The 5,210-nt window shown below is 43.6% G+C and overlaps 1 non-coding gene across 1 annotated transcript; it reads left to right on the top strand.

Annotated features, from left to right (window-relative positions):
- Window positions 1–453: 453 nt before the first annotated feature.
- On the top strand, window positions 454–525 carry TRNAT-UGU (transfer RNA threonine (anticodon UGU)). The gene has a single exon. It is a non-coding gene; the product is annotated as a tRNA-Thr (tRNA).
- The last annotated feature ends 4,685 nt before the right edge of the window (window positions 526–5,210 follow it).

Here is a 5,210-nt window from a genome sequence, read left to right as displayed (position 1 = left end):
CCTGACTTAGAACAGCCTTCCTTAACTTGGTGTCCTCCAGATGTTTTGGACCCACTATCCTTAACCATTGACTATGGGATTGATTGATTTCCACACTAACCCACAACGTTTATCAGCTCAGGGGTGGATTAGGGATGTATGGATTTTGTTAAATCCATTCCATCTGTGTTTTGTGGGTTGTCAGGCATCTTTTGTTCTGTCATCTGATCATTGACAGAATATATATATATATATATATATATATATATATATATGTTACATGAATTTCATTCCACTTGCACTTGAATTTCAGGATGAGAACAGGTGGGAAGAAAACTTAAACCCTCCTCTCTTGAAGCTGAATTGAGGCCTCACATGCTTGCAGGAAAGTAAATAAAAGTAGCATGCATAGCTCCACTATGCATGCTTAAAGGAACATTCAGTTTGACCCTAAGCCATGTAGAAATGCATGGAGGGGTTGTAGCTCAGTGGTAGAGCACCTGCTTTGTATGCAGATGGTCCCAGGTTCAATCCCCGGCATCTCCAGGTCTCCAGAAAACCCTGGAGAGCTTCTGCCAGTCAGTGTCGACAGTACTGGGTTAGATGGATCAGTGGTCTTACTTGGTATAAGACATCTTCCTATGTGTTCCCAGGGCTGCATGTGCTAGTGTTGCCCACTGTCAGATGACACACTGCCTTTCCTGACAAAGATCCAGTGGAGGTTCATGAGAAAGAGTTATCTGCCTGTTGAGAGGCACATACAGAGAGCCCCAGACTTGAGGAGAATCCCTGATTGGCTAGCATCTTTCCTTGAGAGTAGAGCTCTCCATGTGTACATCTGCAGAACCTTGTCATTATATCTGTACAAACAGTTATCCTCATGAATGCCCATCAAATATTGGCTAGGGAAATGGAGAGGCTGCAAATGGCTCCAGTTGGTTTGGGGCTAGATATTCTCCATGCATTATTTTAACACATGGAGGGGTGTGTGCATGCATAACCCCCTGCCCCCATACAAAGCAAAGAAGAGTACTGCAACTGGTGGTGAGCCAACCCCCCCCCACACACACACACACCTTTTTTCCAACCATTCTCATTCAATTTGAAAGAGAAGAAATTGGTTTCAAAAAGAAATTGAATGGTGGAGACATTTCAGAGAAATTCTCATGGGTTGGGTTTGCGGTTCTTGTGCTAACCTTACTTGTGAAGCAGCTGAGGACTGTGGATGAGTGGCCTGTCTTTCATTGCACAATCATCTCTCTGGCAGCCTGTAGCTTCCTTGGCTTCCCAATTAAAGCCCAGGCAAAGATATCATGGGGTAATTCTTCCCATGGAGCCTTTTCAGATCAGGAAGCACAAGAAGCCTGGGAGGGCAGCAGTGATTAGGTAAAGCTCAGCAACACCACACAATAAATTATAAAACACCCTGAGAATGAGCCAGAACAATGGAAGCCTCTTACATGGGGAATGAAAACTTAAAGGAAATTGGAGGACAGAATTTGACTCGGCTGTAACTTCACCTCTTCTCTGGAGCTAGAACACAACACAGCACCTCTCTCACACCTACATTGTGGTGGATGCAAAATGGGGGGGGGTCAGCCTGCCAACACAGTTGATGCTGTGGCAGCATTAAAACATGCAAACCCCTTTGAATGAAAGAAAGAAAGAAAGAAAGAAAGAGGTGATACAACCCCTGTCAGTGGTGAGCCTTCTTGTGAGAAACTGTTGAGAATTGCTCCTCCCGCTGGAGAAATGCAGTGAAATTGTCTCCCCAAATTCTCTGCCCACAAATAGAGTGGAGAATGTCAAACAGCTGCAACTGCAGAACTGGCTCCAGTTGTAATGCTCTGCTGTTAATATGAATTGTCTGATACTCAAGGTGAGTTCATTTAAAATATTATATATGTACCTCACACAGGGATTGCAACCTCAATAGATGCCTTGCATATGCAAAGGGGTGGGAGGGCATTGCAGATCAAACACCACAGAGTTTATATATATATATATATATATATATATATATATTCTCACGAAAGCATTTGTTTTCAATGAGGGCAACATTTCCCATGGTCAACTGGGAATAGTCAAATACTGTCACTGGGTGACAAAATATTGAGTGATCTACCTTTCGATGTGAAGAATTCCTAGCATGTTCCCTAAGTGGTAGCCTGTCAAATTGCCTGCGATACTTAAAGGGAGTGGGCTTCATTTGAAAATAATAATAATAATAATAATAATAATAATAATAATAATAACAACGTAGCAGCAGTTTGATAGTAGTGTAACACTTTTCTTCTCTAAAGGGACTCACAGCAAAGTCCTTGTACAGGGTCAATTAACATATATCATTTTAATTTCTTAATTAAAAACTAGAATGCACATGTAATAATTTTACATGCGTACCAATACACTTATCACCAAAACAATAAAACAGAGCACAGCCCTCCCAAAGTGCTGTCTTTCAGCTTGAGTCCACAACAAAAAATATAAATGAAACTTCTCTCTGACTGAAGCTTGATTTTTCTGCTGCCCAAAGAAGAAGAAATATATGTAGTCTCTACTCAGTTCACTCCAGCTCCATAACAATCCTCTCAAGGTGGATGAGTCCAATAACTCAGGAATAAACTTTGCAAACAGCACTTTATACAATATAAAAGAACATAAATAACAAGGAACTCATAGTGTTTGAAAAAAATCATGACAACAACAACAAAAACAACAACAACAAAATCAAAAGGAAACCTCCCTACTAACCTGTCTCAACAGTTCAGGGTCTTACAGAGAGGAGAAAGTGAGCTTTTTCCACACTGCATTTTGGTTAACTGCCTAAAACGGTGGCCACTCCCTATCTCACTTCTTAGCACATGCAGGAATATTCCCTCAGAATTCTTAAAGAAAAAATATAGCAGTGGGTTATAGTAGCAGCAGGTTGTGTCCGTGTTTCCATTCCTGAAGCACCCAAGTTGAAAGGATCATCAAAGGATGAATTATAAACTTATGATGGATTCACACACTTACCTGGATGAGGATCATCTCTGCAAGATAGAATAGATGGCATATATAAGACAATGCATGAGATGGGCCAGGGTTCCACAAATGTGTCACCAGGTCATGTTATCTTTTCCTGAAAAGAGACAGGGACCAGGCCACCTCCCCATCCCAGCCCTTTCTACAAAGCCCAACACAGAGTAAAAGAATAGCCCCCAGCTCGAGTCCTCAGCCATGTTTTGGAGGCATTCAGAAGTGGTGAGAAATGCCTGTCTTTGTAGAAAGGGAGGGGTATATGCCAGAGTGTTAGATAAAAAGTTCTTGCTTCCGGTTTAGAAGAAAAGGATGCCAGGCAGGCAGCAGTGGATCCAACACAATTTTATTGAAACGTTTTGCAAAATGGGTGCAGAGCAGTCTGGACCCTGAGACATGTGTGCAAAAGCCTTTTATACCATATCACTTCTATTGTTCTTGCCAGTAACCAATGAAACAGTCAGTACATCAGCTTACCAAGTCAATAGCCAATAAACAGTCAGTATCAGCTTACCAAGCCATTAGTCATGAGCGTGTCATTATGGTTCTCCTTTTGGCTCCGCCCACATTTTTCCCGCCACTCAGGCTCCTACGTAACTGAGGCACCAACGGTTATGGAGTCTCTTTTTCTAACAATTCCCTCCTTTAAGTCTTTACTCACGTCTTAACGCGTTTAAAACAGAGCCTCTTTATTGGTACAATAAAGCAAGAGCATCTGTTTTGACAGAGAGGTTTTTATCAATCGCTGGGATAAGCATCTAACACAGGGGATAATGCAGCAACCAAATAATACCAGAACTCCTACTACCACTACAAGCGAGATAAGGATTGAGGCTGCTAGGTGTTTCCATTTTCCAAACCACTTTTCTAGCCAGGCAGTCAGGGGGTTGTTAATCCCTGAATTCTCGGCTAACTCCTCAGATAAGGTGGTGAGACCTTGTAATGCTTTTGTTACTGTGCCGTCTGGGGCAGTGTTGTTAGGGATGAAGGTGCAACACCACCCACCTAACATAACGCATACCCCTCCTCTTTCTGCTAACATCATATCAAGAACACGCCGATTTTCCCAGGCCATTTGGCTAGTGGCATCTAGCTGCTCAGCCAATCCTTTTACAGCATCATGGGTATAATTTATAATTTTTTGTTGATTATAATAAATGTAATTGATCCAATCTACATTTTTGTTAATGGTTGCCCACCAAAACAGGGTAGACTCAAATCCTGCAGCGATTTGATTTCTCCCTTTGAACTCATCTGGCACTCCCCTTGACACCCCTTTAGAGTCAATGTATATTCGATTATCAAAAGGGGTTACCGACCGTTTCTGTCGGGGTTGGCTAGTCTCCCTTGTTGGATGAAATGCGATTGAAATGGGGACTGCCAACTGGACCAGTCTACAAACTCCTGACCAATTAAAGGGCAATACTTCATACAACTCTAGACCCCCGCAATACCACCAGAGATCAGCCCGTGGGATTGGGAGGGAGTCATTTTTAAAGCTAGTGGAATTAACACATCTCCATTTGTTTGTCAGGTTCCCTACAGGCTCCCCTCCCCCTATAAGATTTCGGTATATACATCCAGTATGGTTTCTTTGTTGCACAAAAGCTACAGGGGGTATAACATGATTTTCTAATTTGAGGGGAGGGTACAACTTATTGAGAGTCTGTCACTACCCCTCTCCCCATGCGTTAGGGTGCTGGAACAAACGGATCACACAGGTGAGGAGGGAGTAGGGGTGGACGAAAGTCACTTACCTCTCCTCGAAGCTTGTTCGCGGTGGGGGGGAGGCGCTTCGCTGCTCCCCCCGCGAAGTTCAGGCTGGGGGGGAGGCTTCCCGCCTCGCCCGGCCGAAATTCAGGCCGGGGGGGAGGCTTCCCACCTTGCCCGGCCGAAATTCAGGCCGGGGAGGAGGCTTCCCGCCTCGCCCGGCCGCGAACTCCAAAGTTTTTTTTTTAAACGCCCCTGTGATAGGCTACGTGACGATTAACGTAGCCTATCACAGCTAGTTCTGCAAAGTCAGCCGTGATAGGCTACGTTAATCATCACGTATCCTATCACAGGTGACTTAAAAAAAAAAAAAGCACGTTCGCAAATGGCGGCCCCCATAGGGAGCCGCCATTCGCATTCCTTATTTGGTTGCTGTAGTCTACGCAAATAGCATTGCCCTTATTTTCGCCGTAGTCTACGTAAACATTTACATAGACTAC

Source organism: Heloderma suspectum, chromosome 6 (assembly GCF_057233095.1).
Source record: "Heloderma suspectum isolate Gila_16-S chromosome 6, 16-S_ref, whole genome shotgun sequence".
In the NCBI taxonomy this organism is placed as follows: domain Eukaryota; kingdom Metazoa; phylum Chordata; class Lepidosauria; order Squamata; family Helodermatidae; genus Heloderma; species Heloderma suspectum.
Note: the sequence above shows the minus strand (reverse complement) of the source record. Positions and strands in the feature narration are given on the sequence as shown.